This window comes from Musca vetustissima, unplaced genomic scaffold (genome assembly GCF_032173495.1).
Source record: "Musca vetustissima isolate MV318-11 ecotype Yass unplaced genomic scaffold, APGP_CSIRO_Mvet_v1 utg54981, whole genome shotgun sequence".
Taxonomy (NCBI): Eukaryota; Metazoa; Arthropoda; class Insecta; order Diptera; family Muscidae; genus Musca; species Musca vetustissima.
Window position 1 is genome coordinate 1 of NW_026879896.1, and position 17334 is coordinate 17334.

Here is a 17334-nt window from a genome sequence, read left to right on the forward strand (position 1 = left end):
TTTTTTCTAATTATTTGTGCTCTTCTTTTCCGTATATGATTGTTGTTATTTTTTTTAATAATATTCTTTGTTACAATAATATTTTGTTTTTATTTATTTTAATAATATTCTTTGTTTTGACAAATAGTGACTGTGTTGTGCAGTTTCAAGTAATCGGGTAAATAGGTTTTTTATTAGCATTTTTATAGATACAAGTTCGAACCTTGTTTTTTATAATCGTCGAAGCTTATGATGAATTCATGCGCTCAAACAATGAATGACAAGATGACATTATTAGCTAAAGAAATAAAAAGACGCACCAAAACACTAAAAAATATGCCGAAATAACAAAAATAGATGTTAATTTAATAAAAAAATTCACGTGTTGGTTATTGCTGTATCCAGTGCCCATGAGGTTAATAATGAAAAATTTCAAATATATGCCCACAATACAGGTATAATATGCCTACCACTTTGCACAAGTTTTTTATTCACGGACCCAAAATTGTGTCAAATGCCCTTTTACATATTGAGCAGTTATCAGAAGTTGGTGATGCTGCGGACAGAGATGGCCTGTCAGAAACAGTGACGTAAATGGCATACATACTTATAATACATACATCTGAAACGTCGGAAACCCACTCAAACCATTAGGTTTTTGATAAAATAACTATTTACATTTATCGATTTGGAAATAACGTAAGCTTTTCTCAAATTCATATCGAATTTCAATTTTTTTCTCAAAAAAGTTCAGAATTTTTTATCAGTTCTACTAAAAAATAGCCAGATATACAGTAAAAATAATATATGCCCTTGAAAATTACTGTATATGGTGATAATATTGAAAGGTATATGACGTTTTCGACGTTTACTCCGTTTTGAAAGTCGAAAACCTGAAAATTCGTCATACGGACCATCCCTGGCTGCGGATGATGATGATGTGGATGATTAACTTAAAGATGTACAAAATTCAATGTTTAAATTCTCATATTGTACTCCTTGCACTATATACCTACACTGATATTTGGCAATACTTAATAAAATTATACTCAAATATACATAGAAAACATTTTTTTAACTTATTTTAATGGTATTAACTGAAAAATAAAGAAAATTTATCCTAACATAGCTTCCCTGATTTGATCCAAGAAAACATGCTACTCTAACCCACTGTGCCTCGTTCTAGACTTAATTCAGTACGCTATGCCAAAATGCGTGCAAATCGAATTATTATCAGGGACTTTGGTGCACAATTTTCCTAAAAACGAACGAAAATATAAATAGGAGCTATATCTAAATCCGAACCGATTTTCACGAAATTTAGCAGTCATCATTCTAAATGTAAATCTGAAACTTAGCAGACATCATTCTAGACTTAATTCAGTACGCTATGCGAAAATTCGTGCAAATCGAACTATTTTCAGGGACTTTGGTGCACCATTTACCTAAAATCGCGCGAAACTATATATGGGACCTATATCCAAATCTGAACCGATTTTCACGAAACTAAGCAGACATCATTCTAGACTTAATTCAGTGCGCTATACCAAATTTCGTGCAAATCGAACGATATATATGGACTTTGGTGAACCATTAACATTAAATCGGACAAAATATATATGGGATCTATATCTAAATCTGACCCGCTTTTTACCAATTACAATAGTGTTCATCCTTGGGCCAAATAAAAGACCCATGCCAACTTTCATTCAATTCGGATCATAAATGCGACCTGTACTTTGTTTACAATTTAACATCAACAGACGGACGGACAGACAGATGAACGGACATGCATAAATCGACTCAGAAAGTGATTTTATTCATATTCCCAAAAGGAACCATGGTTCTATCTTGATTCATTTTGCCTGTTACAAACATATGCACAAAGACATAATAGCCTGTACCACAGTGTGGTGAAGGGTATAAATATGGGTTATATGTATCTAATGCAGGATCAATGTCAAATTTGAACCCCGAATATGTTTTCAGCACGGTTGCACTTCTTTGCACGATTTATGTAAATTGACTGATTTTGAAATGTGTATATGTACATATTTGAAGGTCCTAGTAGCATTTTCCAAACGAAGAAGCATAAGGAAATATATCTCCTAGTAGAAAGAATTGTAATATAGGTCCAAATTATGACACGCATAATGTATAATACGGTCAATGTATATGTATATGTATAATTACGGTCAATTTTAGGGTTTTTTTAAGTTTGAATCGAATCGACTGTAATTTGACATTAAGAACTTTCCTAGCAGAAAATTTTGAAAATATGTTCACGTTTTGACATAGCCCTAATATTCATTTTGTGGTGTATTTGAAGGCCTCAGTCGCATTTTCACACCGAAGTGACTGGGTGAAAACCGCAGGAAAAAAACGTATACATATTTTCATATTTTGACAGAGTTTTGGAAACATACATTTTCTTCTTAATTGGAGAATATGTAAGGATCAGATTACATATTCTCCAATTTCATGTAAATATCAGACTTTCCATGTACACTGCATCCATTAGACTCACCCGCCTTTTAGTATACCGATCGCCATATCTCTAGCTGAGTCTATCTAGCCATGGGTATCCCTCCGTCTGTCCATTATATGTAATTTTTAAACATTTTGCATGTAGAACCGGTTCTGCCCAAGGAAGGCCCCTATTGTTTTTGGCAATGATCGGTTAAAGTTTAGGGGATGAATTGGAAGTTCACTGAAGTATCCTAACCGGAACTTCATGGTAGTGATCAAATGATATATAGAAAATGAAATGGACCGAAAAAAATATTTTTGTCAGTCTGTCTAGAGGACATCACAAATTGCACACAGGAAAGGGGATCTGGTCTGCTATTGCGAATGTTTTGTTCAGGTTATCAAATGAGTCAAGTCATATGTGCAATAAGAAAATTTGAATGTTATGATTTAAAAGTTCAGGGTATGAATGATTGTTGACCTCTAATCGTTCAAGATGGTGAAAATATCGCGAAATATTGCCCAGGCTCGGAATATAGATCCACAGAAGTTACATTTCCATGGTAGTTGTGTATGATAACATACGGTCGGCCCATACTGTCCGCTCACTAGTTGTTTTTTTTTCGTTTTTTTTTATTATTTTGAGCCCCAATTTATAGTAAATCTCTTTTCTCTACAAAAAAGTGAAAAATATATATTCGCGTTGCGGAGTTTTGTAAATTATGAATTTAGGTGAAGGTTTGAATGTATTTCCCAAATGAAAGTACCTTTTCGGTATTATCAGGCTTTTTGGCCATATTCTCTCCTTGAGAGTTTGGAATCTAACATTCCGGGTATAATTTTATACAAGGGTCTATGTTTTAAGATTTTAAAAGCATTTTTTCCCATCGAATTGGCTGTACTTTGAAAAAATATTTGCTAAAATTTTCGATACAGCTTCCTGTTTTTACATAACCGCGATTCAATTTCAGTTCATGATTTCTATGCTGCTCCGACACAAAGTCCCCGCTTTATATTGTATGTAATTTGGTTCTTTATGTTCCCAAATAAACTACATACTAGAAGACAATTCACTATGACGTAGTCACCATATGAAGTTCCCGACTTTTTAATAAATTTTGAATGCACGCCACGTCCGAGCATAATGACGTTTTTTACTTTTCTTACATAAAATTTGAATTATTGCTGGCAAGATATATTCAAATCTTTAAATTATTATCTAAGCGAATGCGACATTTTCTTTATTTACATATTTTTTATTTATTTGTCTTTTATTAGCTGGTTATTTACAAATAAAAACTCAACAATATTGACAAAGTTGACACACTTGTTTACGCTTCAAAGTCACCCTATTATTCCGATTAATTCCCTATTAATTCCACTTGTATAGAGAAAATCATATAAATATATCCAACACAAATGTTTCTATTCAGAAGAAGCAAAATGAAGTATTTTGTAATCGTTGGTCTCTTAGCTCTCTTGGCTGTCAGCCAAGCTCAAGTGAGTATCCTTTAGCCATCCTTCAAATTAACTTATACCAATACAAAATATAACTTTCGTAGAATGATGAAAACGAAACTACCACTGTTGATCCTTCTGAAGACGATGGAGATTCTTCACCTGCCCCACCTCACCCTCCACCACGCCCACCCAAACACCCGGAACATGGTAGACCTGGTCATGGAAGACCCGGTCCAGGACATCACCATCCAGAACCTGGACATAATGGACCCGAACCAGGACACGAACGACAAGGCCCACTAGGATTTTTCCAACCTGGGCATCGAGTGCCCTTGCCGAGACCATTGGAATTTTTACGAAATGTATTTAGACCAGATCAGCCCAAAGAACGTCCCGAGGTCAGTGCCAGTGAACGTGATCAGGTTGCATTTATCTTTGGTTCCGGCAAAGTAAAGGGAGAAAGCTTCTCTGATTATAGTTATGGACACAGTTTTGGAGGTAACAAGTTTGGTGATACATATGGACAGGGTATTATTGTTGGTGAAGGTCCTGCACCATCGGATACTACCACAACTGCTGCTCCGGCCCGGCGTTAATTTGCTTCATATTTCAAAATAAATTAGGATTTAGAAAAGTTTTGTTGATTTAAATAATCTTTGTAAAATATTAAATAATAATTTCACATTAAATTCATTAAAATTTGGAATTTTGTTTCCAGCAGTTGAATAGTTTGGGAATATTACGGACTATACCTAAACGTAGATTAACTGTGCAGAGAGTGATATAAGGGATTTTCAGAAAAAGAAAAATAATAGGGAAAACATCAAAATCGGGCAAAGAGTAATAAATTGTATATATTAACTTCTTTTCAGTTTTAAATCGGGTACTTTATTCACTTTAAAGAAAAACAAAAGCGTTGATGCAAAATTCATTATGAAATAAATAATAATATATGAATAAGAAATTGTCTACATTTTTGCTTGGACAAAACAAAAGCAACTCTACAGGACCAACAGAAGAGCTCTAAAAAAGAAAAAAGCATCAGTTCGTACTGATCAACAAATTGTCATATCAGTAAAAAAATCCCATTTAAGAGTTCAGCGGAATTTGTGAGACGGTTATGTTTGGATATAACGGTTATGTTGGGATATAACCGTTTGTCTGGGTGTTTCAGATGGAGAATAACCTCCAAACATACATCAAAACATGTCAAAAATATCCTCTTCCCAAAGGTTCAGGATACCATTGATCCTTGGGTATTGAGCATTTTATTGTTTGAATGACTCGTAGGTGCGCTGCCTTAATGAAAAATAATGGTTATGCTGAAAGTGAAAATGTTGTAAGGCCTTGTAAACATGCCCATCAACCGAAGGAATGAAGTCAATTCAATTTCGGAGATGACATTTGTGTTCTATTTGGGACAGTTTTCTTACCACTCTGAGTTTTCAGAGTGTATTTGTTGGGGTCCAACAATTTTACTGACAAAAATATATACATAGTCTTTATACATTTTAAATATATAACCGTGGCTTAGGATATATAATTATGAAGTTAAAATTGGCATCCACTCAGTATTTAAAGCTTATATGCACGACAGTTACAAATATTTAACCCTTACATGCACCCAAATTTTAACAGCTTTTTTATTAACTCAACACAAAATTGTCCAGTTCATAGTAAATCTCTTGGAAACATACTCTTCGTTTCCACATTCACACGGACTTGTGCCACTATACCTACAAGAAACTGATATTAAATCCAATTTGAAACGCTAAATTTCAATACATTATATTGGGATTGTTGCCGTCAATGGGATATTCAAATCTTCAAATTGAAAAAGCGACTTTAAAACATATTATTATATTTTAAATTAGCTAAATGAACAATGCATAATATTTATTTAATATTATTATTTTGTTTGTTTTTGTATGAGTAGTTATTTACAAATTACAAGTCATAAATATTGACTAAACTAAAACACTTGTTTACACTTTTCGCTTCAAAGTGACTTAGAAGACCCCATTATTTCAATTAATTTATATATTCCCCTCATATAAATACATCCAAGTCATATAAATACACCCAACACGAAAGTTTCTGTTCAGAACAAGCAAAATGAAGTATTTTTTGATCGTTGGTCTCTTAGCTGTGAGCCAAGCTCAAGTGAGTATCCTTTGACAAGTTTTGTCTTCAAATTTACTTATGCAAATAAAAAATAATAAGAACGACCAGGCCCACTAGGATTTTTCCAACCTGGACACCGATTGCCTTTGCCTAGGCCATTGAATTTTTAAGAAATGCATTTAGGACTGTTCAATCCAAATTTGATGGGGGGAACTTCCACGATTACAATAATGGACACAATTATGGACATAATTTTGGAAGTAACAAGTTGGGTAATGGATATGGGCAGGGTATTATTGTTGGCGAAGCGCCAACACCATCCACTTCCACTACATCTAATCCGAGGAATTATTGGAATTCTCCAATGTATTAATGATTCAGATAATCTTTGTCTTAAAAAAAATAAATAATAATTTCTCAACAAAAAACCTAAACGTGGAACGAATTTGTAGTTTATAATAAAAAGGATTTCTTAGAGTAAAAAAGCTATAAAAAAGACAATTCGTGGTAATTTAACCGAAATGAAAAATAACGTCATTACAGTGGGAGCTACAGGTATTTACATCTGAACCGATTTAAAGCAAACTTAGCACACATTAAACCAGACGTAATGCAATAAGCTAAGTATAATTACCTATCAGTCGGATAATGTACGTTTTGTCCACCATGTACATGAAATCGAATGTATAAAGCTTTAATTCGGTAGACCATGCTAAATTTCGTTTCAATAGGGCAGCTGCACATATAGTAAAAAATCACATGTTCGATTGATATACAATTTTGCATGCAACATATATCCGGTCGTGGTATTAAGTTTATAGGTGAAATGGTGAAAATTGGTCCAGATTTCAATGCAGCTTCCCAGCCTTCGTACCAGGGACGTACGAAGGCTGGGACTACACAAAGACGAGATGATGAGGACTCTGGACTTTATAAAATTTGACTTTTTAAAATGTTATTGTGTGGAAGGGATGACATCGTCTTGAGGCGAATTAAAGACTCCGGTATACTGTGGTTAGACGTAGATAATCCGAAGTAAAGAAATTTGAGAGCGCTGTTGCGATGTAGAGCGGATGAAAATGCAACATACCTGAGTCTTAGAATACAGAACAAGTTACAAGAAAAGATTAGAGACTACATCCAGAAGTCTCTTGTTGAATAAGTGAAAAGTGCTGCATTCATTTCTAGTATATTTTCTACAATTTCGGAAATTAGCTTCGCTCCGATACCAAAAAATGTGTATCACAGGGAAAACTAATATACGAGCATATTATTTTTGCAAAATTCTATCATTAAGCTCAACTTAAAAAAAAACAAGTACACGGTAAAAAATTTTAGTTTAATTTTAATGCCGAGCCGGTGCACAGTGGGTTAGAATACCCTGTTTCCTTGGATTAATTACAAAATAAAATTTTAAGTATCGTTAAAAAATTTTGCACACGGTTAAAGTATATAAAATTCTACATCACTTGTCGTTGAAATAAATGTCAAAAGTGGACTGGTGTTTTTGTAGTGAAACTTCAAAGTCAAACTACATAGAAATTTTTGTGCAAAAAAGGCTGAAAAAATGAAAACGCTCCCGTTGAATTTAATTTTTTTAAAAAGTATTGTAAAAGTTAAAATTTTTTCAATGGAACCATGAAGTTTAGGTTATTTTGCAAATACTTCGTTAACATTTGAATATGAAATTGTGTTTGGAAGTGATTAAGATTTAGTTATTTATATGGAAAATGCCACAAAAATTAATATTTTTATATTTTAAATGGATGAATAGTTATTATTCGTCCACATTCGTGTCATAATTTTTGGTTTATATTAAAGAGGACATAAATCTGTGTTATATTGCAAAATTTTACGCTGCCTTTTAGAAGCTATGCATTGTTTAATACAAGTGTTGCAGCAGTCAAATTAGCTAAAAGTCACATTGATCTCGTGACTGGTGCTGTTGTTGAGTGTTGTGTTTTCTTGTTTTTCATGTTATTATTTTATTGTTGTTATTTTTGTTTCTTTTAATAATATTCTTTGTTACAATAATATTTTGTTTTTGTTTATTTTAATAATATTCATTGTTTTGACAAATAGTGATTGTGTTGTGCAGTTTCAAGTAGTCGGGTAAAAGGGTTCTTTATTAGCATTTTTTATAGATACAAGTTCGAACGTTGTTTTTTATAATCATCGAAGATTATGATGAATTCGAGCGCTCAAACAATGAATGACAAGATGACATTTTTAGCCAAAGAAATCCAAAAAACGCACCAAAACGCTAAAAAAAATCTGCCGAAATAACAAAAATATATGTTAATTTAATAAAAAATGCACGTGTCGGTTATAGCTGTATCCAGTGGCCATGAGATTAATAATGAAAAATTTCAAATATATGCACACAATACAGGACGACTTTTTGTTGAAACGTATCCTTGGTATAATATGCCCACTACCACTTTGCACAAGTTTTTTATTCAAGGACCCGAAATCAAATGCCCTTTTACATATTGAGCAATTATCAGAAGTTGGTGATGCTGCGGACAGAGATGGCCTGTCAGAAACAGTGACGTAAATGACATACATTTCAGACGTATAATACATACGTCAGAAACGTCGGAAACCCACTCAAAACCATTATGTTTTTTATAAAGTAGCTATTTACATTTATCGATTTGGAAATAACGTATGCTTTACTCAAATTCATATCGAATATAAAAATTTTTCAGGTGTAAAACTAACACCATTTCTATAAAATTGGTAAGTTTTTTAATATATATTTCATTTATTGTATAATAGCATAAATTAAATAATACAATTTCTTATTGAGGTAAAACACGGGGTGTTAATAAGTACTGCTTTGAGTTAATCATGTAATATTCATATGGCCTTAAAAATTCTATCTCCTTAAAACTAAGTTCAAAAGTCGGACGGGCCCGACTATATTATACCACCACTTTGGGTAACACAAGAGATGTTAATATCGAGCGAAATTAAATGTGCTGTCTAGATAGTTACTTGAACCAATTGAAAAAACTTCATACATATACCATGTTAAACGGCCAAACTTGGAATCTTTGATGCACCATTTGTATGAAATCGAGTGAAATTATGCAAATCTATTTTGTCTCCCATATATAAATCTGAACCGATTTTCGCGACACTTGACAGACATCACTCTCGGCTCAATTCAGTACACTATTCCAAATTTCATGCAAATCGTCTGATATATAGGGAATTTGGTGCACCATTTACATTAAATCGGACAAAACTGTATATGGGAGCTATATTTAAATCTGAACCGATTTTCACGACACTTGACAGACCTCACTCTAGGCTCAATTCAGTACACTATGCCAAATTTCATGCAAATCGAATGATATATAGGGACTTTGGTGCACCATTTACATTAAATCTGACAAAACTATATATGGGAACTATATTTAAATCTGACCCGATTTTCAGGAAACTTAACACACTTCATTCTAGACCTAATTCAGTACACTATGCCAAATGGCATGCAAATCGAATAATATATAGGGACTTTGGTTCACCATTTACATTAAATCGGACAAAACTATATAAGGGAGCTATATCTAAATATGGACCGATTTTCCTCAATTTCAATAGGTTCATCGTAAGGCCAAATAAGTTAATTGTGCCAAATCTCATCCAAATCGGATTATAAATGCGACCTGTACTTTGTTTACAATTTAACATCAACCGACGGACGGACATGCATAAATCGACTCAGAAAGTGATTCTATGCATATTTTCAAAAAGAACCATGTGTTAATCTCGTTTCCTTTTGCCTGTTACAAACATTTGTACAAAGACATAATACCCTGTACCACAGTGTGGTCGAAGGAATCAAACAGATTTCTACTTACCTTCTTAAAATGTATGCTGCTGGTTGTTAAAGTGGGTTTTTAAAAGCAAATCTCTACAAAAAAAATCAGTGAGGAAAGTGGTAAAGTCGGAGGGGGCCGACTATATGATACCCTTCACCACTTTGGGTAAATTCAACATATGAATCTTAACAGACGTCGCATTTTTGATTTTCACGAAACTTAACACACATCATTCTAGACTTTATTCAGTACGCTGTACCAAATTTCGTGGAAATCGAAAGGTATACAGAGACTTTGGTACACCATTTTCCTTAAATGGGACGAAAATATATATGGGAGTTATATCTAAATCTGAACCGATTTTCACGAAACTTAGCACACATCATTCTAGGCTTAATTCAGTACGCTGTGCCAAATTTCGTGCAAATCGAAAGATATTTAGGGACATTGGTGCACCGTTTACCTTAAATCGGACGAAAATATATATAAATCTGAACCGATTTTTATGAAACTTAGCACACATTATTCTAGGCTTAATTAAGTACGCTGTGCCAAATTTCGTGCAAATCAAAAGATATATAGGGACTTTGGTGCACCATTTACCTTAAATCGGACGAAAATATATATGGGAGCTATATCTAAATCTGAACCGATTTTTTCCAATTTCAATAAGGTTCGTCCTTGGGCCAAATAAGTGACGTATGCCAAATTTCATACAATTCGGATAATAAATGCGACCTGTACTTTGTTTACAATTTAACATGGACAGGCAGACGGACGGACGGACATGGATAAATCGGCTTAAAAAGTGATTATATGCATATTCTCAAAAGGAACCATGGGTCTCTCTCAAAAGGAACATTGATTCCTTTTGCCTGTTACAAACATATGCGCTCAAGAACCCCAAAATACCGAAAATTGGGGGGTACCCTTATATGGGGGTTACCCGAATAAATTGACCTATATTTATAATTTGCTACCTAATAAGAACTCGACGTACTAAATTACAGTCAATTCGGTCGAAAAATACGATCAGAACCCCCAAAATAACAAAAAATTAGGGGTACCGTTATATGGGGACTACCAGAAAAACTGGACTTATATTTATAATTTTAGTGGAGTAATTTGTTACCCAATAAGAACCCAATGTACAAAATTTCAGCGAATTCAGTTATAAAACGAGCTCAAGAACCCCAAAATACCGAAAATTGTGGGTACCCTTATATGGGGACTATCCGAAAAAATTGACCTATATTTATAATTTTTAGTAGGGAAATTTGCTACCCAATATGAACTCAAAGTACCAAATTTAAGCGAATTCGGTCCAAAAATGCGATCAAAACCCCCAAAATACCGAAAGTTGGGGCTACCCTTATATGGGATTATCGGAAAAAATGGACCTATATTTATAATTTTTAGTAGGGAGATTTGCTACCCAATAAGAACTCAAAGTATCAAATTTCAGCGAATTCAGTTAAAAAACGTGCTAAATAACCTCAAAATACCGAAAATTGGGGGTACCCTTATATGGGAGCTATGCCTAAACGTGGACCGATTTTCTCCAATTTCAATTAAGTGACCTGTGCCAAATTTCATCCAAATCGGATCATAAATGCGACCTGTACTTTGTTAACAAAAATACATGGAGGACGGACGGACAGACGGACATGCATAAATCGACTCAGAAAGTGATTCTATGCATATTCTCAGAAGCAACCATGGGTCTATCTCGATTATTTTTGCCTGTTACAAACATATGCACAAAGACATAATACCCTGTACCACAGTGTGATGAAGGGTATAAAAACAACTACAGGAACTGTACTGCGATATTATTCCTGCCAGCTTCTCAAAATCAATGTCGGCAGCGTCGCGATCTTTCAACACAAATGCTCTGCCTTCTACATTAAGATTTAGCTTGTTTACAACTAACAATGAAAAACATTAATTAGCAAAGTATTTCATTGGTAAACGCTTGTAGGCATTACTCACTTGAAAGTAGTATTCCTTTCGGAGTGAAATCCTCACTTTCTGGATCAGAAATCTTAATTATGTAAAATTTTCCACCACTTTTAACATTCATGAACATTGCAATGCTTTTTTCATACTTTTCTTCTTCTTTTATTTGTAAACACGTGAGAGAGACGCAATTTAACACCTGTTTGTAATACGCTACAAGGTGTTGTTTTTAAACTTTAAGGAATAACATTTTTCTATGTAAACAAAACATGAAAAATCATGAGAGAGAGAGACACAACTGTTGGTGTTGTTTTTAAACTTTAAGGAATAAAATTTTTATATGAGAGAAATTTAATTCTTTTTTGGTGTTAAAAGTAAACTTAAAGTAATAAACTAAAGAGAAACACATTTCTAATTCTTTTTTTGGTGTTGTATTTAAATCAAATGGAATTGTTTTTTCTTTTATAGAAATAGTTAAATCAAATTTTGGTGTTATTTTTATACCCAGTAAGCATTAAAAAACTCTCTAATTTCTCATGGGGTTAAAACAATTCCCTGAAGTATTTAAATTTGTACCATATGGTTTAAAATATACATTACTTTGGAATTAATTTTAAGTTTAATTCCAAAGATGTTTAAATTTAACTCGGCTAAGTTTAAAAATTAATCCAAAACTTTTTACTGTGTATAAACAACAGAAATCTTAAAAATAGCCAAAGTGTGAAGGTTATACCAAAACCTCCGTCAAAAACATTAATTATAACAAATAATATCTAAATGTAACATATATCGTATTGAACATGTGACTATAAAATTACAAATACCTCAACATGAGTCATTTAGTGGCTTAAGACGGCATATAGTTATAAATTATGAAAATTATGAAAATCGACTTCTAGAAAACGGAACTACGATATTCAAGGCTCAATTTTGTACATTGTGCAAAATTTGATGTCAATCTGACAAACATGAGGAGTTTGATGTACAATTTACTTAAAATCGGACGAAAATATATATGGAAGCTATACCCAAACATGAAACGATTTCAACGAAACTTGGCACAGGTTAAGTTATACTAATTTCGGTACGTTTAGTTCCTATCCTATTTTTACGAAACATGGCACACAAAATTCTGGACTAAATTCAGTACGTTATATATATCTAAATATATATCTAAATCTGAACCGATTTTCACGAAACTTGGCAGACATCGATCTAGGCTCAATTCAATACGTCATGCCAAATTTCGTGCAAATCGAAAGATTTATAGGGACTTTGGTGCACCATTTACATGAAATCGGACTAAACTATATATGAAAGCTATATCTAAATCTGGGCTGATTTTCATGAAACTTGGCAGACATCATTCTAGGCTCAATGCAGTACGTTATGCCAAATTTACAAATCGAAAGATATATAGGGACTTTGGTGCACCATTTACCTTAAATCGGACGAAACTATATATGGGAGCTATATCTAAATCTGAACCAATTTTCTCGAAACTTGGCACACATCATTCTGGACCTAATTCAGTATGCTGTGCCAAATTTCATGCAAATCGAAAGATATAGAGGGACTTTGGTGCACCATTTACCAAAAATCGGCCGAAACTATATATGGAAGCTATATCTAAGTCTGAACCGATTTTCTCGAAACTTGGCACACATCATTCTGGACATAATTCAGTACGCTATGCCAAAATTCGTGCAAATCGAAAGATTTTCAGGGTCTTTGGTGCACCATTTACCAAAAATCGGACAAAAATATATATGGGAGCTATACTAAATCTGAACCGATTTTTTCCCAATTTCAATAGGGTTCGTCCTTCGGCCAAATAAATGAGCTGTACCAAATTTCAGCCAAATCGGATTAAAAATGCGACCTGTACTTTGTTTACAATTTAACATCAACAGACTTAGACTTAGAAAGTGATTCTATGTATATTCTCAAAAGGAACCATGTGTCTATCTCGTTTATTTTTGCCTGTTACAAATAATGCACAAAGACATAATGCCCTGTACCACAGTGTGGTGAAGTGTATAATGAAAACTTTTTATAGCATTTTTCCCAACGTTTCGTCACTGTTTTGGCGACTTCTTCAGGGGAATTCGTCTATTTCAATCAAATAAAACTGTTTACACGTTATTTTAAATCAATTAACAATTTTGTAAACAAAAGTTATTACTTGCAATATTATTTTTAGACGAGCTTACAGACATTTGCACATTTAAATAACATAAAAAACATTTACACTAATGTTATCTGTGTCTTCTGTTAGGTTAGTGCTGGGAAAGCATGGGAACTGGTGTCCTTGTTTACATAGACAATTAGCAGTATCTTTCTCTCGTTGTTCTCTTTGTCTATTATTTCGACGTTGTCAAAGTCTGGTGACTTGCCTGGGTGTACTTATATTATATTTACTTATATACTATAAACTTTATAGGCGACGTTTATGTTTTGTTATTATTTTTCTTAAATTTCGGTTGTCAAATAATCCAGATATATACAGTTGCGAAAAAATAGCACCAGCGAGTAACCTATTCATTTTGTTAAAAATACCTTTAAAATGGAGGAACGTTTTATAGAGAGATCAAAGAAAGATTGTGCTGCATGGGGAAAAAGGTTCTCGAGAGTATGTCTGACGACCACCCAATGCAGAACTTTAAATAAAAGTTGATACACCTTTCTAAATATTGCTTATAAGGATGGTGCTATATTATTTTTCGCAGCTGTATGTTACACTGTTGAAAATTATGGGTTCTTCATTATGTGCGCTTGTGCTACTGTTGTGAATCGTCGTTGTGTCCATTTTTTCTTTGTCGTCATGCCCTTTTAATTTTTGTTGTAACTTCTTCAATTAGTGTACTTATAAGTTTGGATGGGAAGCTGTTGTTTTTTTATATTAGTTATGATATGGATGTTATATTTCTTATGATCTGATTATGATTATGTTTATAAACCCCAAAGCATTAACAAATTTGGAGTTGCATTATATGGGAGCTATTCGGAAGATTGGGCAAATATAAAATTACAGCCAAATAACGAATATAACGGGATACCGTTATATGGGGGTAACCGGCACACTTGGCCCGATATTGATAATTTTAAGTAGAGATTTTCGGCTTAAAGTGATTTCCCCTAATATTAAATTAGAAGCAATTCTATGGAAGTGAACCAATATTAAGGATTTTCAATACCAAATATCCAAGAAGGAGTAATAAAGCTCTATCTTAAATCGTGGAGGTGAAAAATTAGTTAAATCCGAAAGTCAAACGTATATGTGCATTTAATTTTATTAAATTAAATATTAAATAATTATTCACCGAGACTTTAGAAGGCTAGACTCGCTCATAAATATCAAATTGTAGATATTCAGTACTGTAATGTTACTTTATGTGCTATATCTAATAAATACTAATGTATTACAAACGATCTGTACAGTCCACCATATAGTGGAGGGTATAAAACAAATCTTAAATAACGAAAATTATACATTAACAATGCTGCTAATTTTTTTGAGCGAAGTCAATAATCCTAGTTATACCCTTCACCACACTGTGGTACAGGGTATTATGTCTTTGTGCATATGTTTGTAACAGGCAAAAAAAATCGAGGTAGACCCATGGTTGCTTCTGAGAATATGCATAGAATCACTTTCTGAGTCGATTTATGCATGTCCGTCTGTCCGTCCGTCCATGTATTTTTGTTAACAAAGTACAGGTCGCATTTATGATCCGATTTGGATGAAATTTGGCACAGGTCACTTAATTGGCCCAAAGACGAACCCTATTGAAATTGAAGAAAATCGGTCCACGTTTAGGCATAACTCCCATATAAGGGTACCCCCCAATTTTCGGTATTTTGAGGTTATTTAGCAGGTTTTTTAACTGAATTCGCTGAAATTTGGTACTTTGAGTTCTTATTGGGTACCAAATTACTCCACTAAAAATTATAAATATGAGTCCAGTTTTTCTGGTAGTCCCCATATAACGGTACCCCCAAATTTTTGGTATTTTGGGGGTTCTGATCGTATTTTTCGACCGAATTGACTGTAATTTAGTACGTCGAGTTCTTATTAGGTAGCAAATCTCTCCACCATAAATTATAAATATAGGTCAATTTATTCGGGTAACCCCCATATAAGGGTACCCCCCAATTTTCGGTATTTTGGGGTTCTTGAGCGCGTTTTTCAACCAAATTCTTTGTAATTTGGTTTTTTATACCCTTCACCACACTGTGTTACAGGGTATTATGTATTTGTGCATATGTTTGTAACAGGCAAAAGGAATCAATGTTCCTTTTGAGAGAGACCCATGGTTCCTTTTGAGAATATGCATATAATCACTTTTTAAGTCGATTTATCCATGTCCGTCCGTCCGTCTGTCTGTCCATGTTAAATTGTAAACAAAGTACAGGTCGAATTTATTATCCGAATTGGATGAAATTTGGCATACGTCACTTATTTGCCCCAAGGACGAACCCTATTGAAATTTCGTCCGGTTTGAGGTAAATGGTGCACGAAAGTCCCTATATATCTTTTGATTTGCACGAAATTTGGTACTTAATTAAGCCTAGAATGATGTTTGATAAGTTTCATAAAAATCGGTTCAGATTTATATATAGCTCCCATATATATTTTCGTCCAATTTAAGGGGACCCCCCCCCCATTCTCGGGGTCAAAATTTTTTTTGATTTAATTCGAATCTACACTAAATCAAGAATGTCTCTACAAAATTTCAAGTGAAAATCTCAAGAACTCTTGAAAATATAGCCGATTTATTGTGTCAGCATCAAGTGACGGCTAAAGGGATTCTCAAACTTTAAACGCGTTTTTCTCTTTTGCGAATGGCGGGCACGATAACTCAAAAACTAATAACCCAATCGATTCCAAATTTTTACACGTTTCTCTGTGAGTGTGTAGCTATGGTATGAACTAGGATAAAGCCAATCGGTGAAGATCTTCCTTATTTTTTAACTTGGTTTTTGGTCAAAAATCGGCGATTTTCCAAAAATATTTTTTCAAAGGTCCGCCATTTTGTTAATTTTAGAGCGAAGTCAATAATCCTAGTTCATACGAGAGCCAGACATGTACTCTTTCTAACACCGTTGGAATTTTCGGATTCCGATGTTCCAGTGAGGAGTTATCATGCCCGCCATCAAAAATAAGGACTTTTCTTTAATTACAAAAAACAACAACAAAACAATAACAAAATTTTTTTGTAAATTATTTTTCTTCTCTTTTAAATCTTCAAATATATATGTGCAAAGTTACAAACCTTAACAAGCATTGGTATTGATTTACCAGCCCATTGAATATCTTGAAAAATTAAAATCGAGAATGGGTGGGGTCCCCTTAAGGTAAATGGTGCACCAAAGCCCCAATATATCTTTCGATTTGCACGAAACTTGGCACAGCGTACTGAATTAAGCCTAGAATGATGTGTGCTAAGTTTCGTGAAAATCGGTTCAGATTTAGATATAACTCCCATATATATTTTCGTCCGATTTA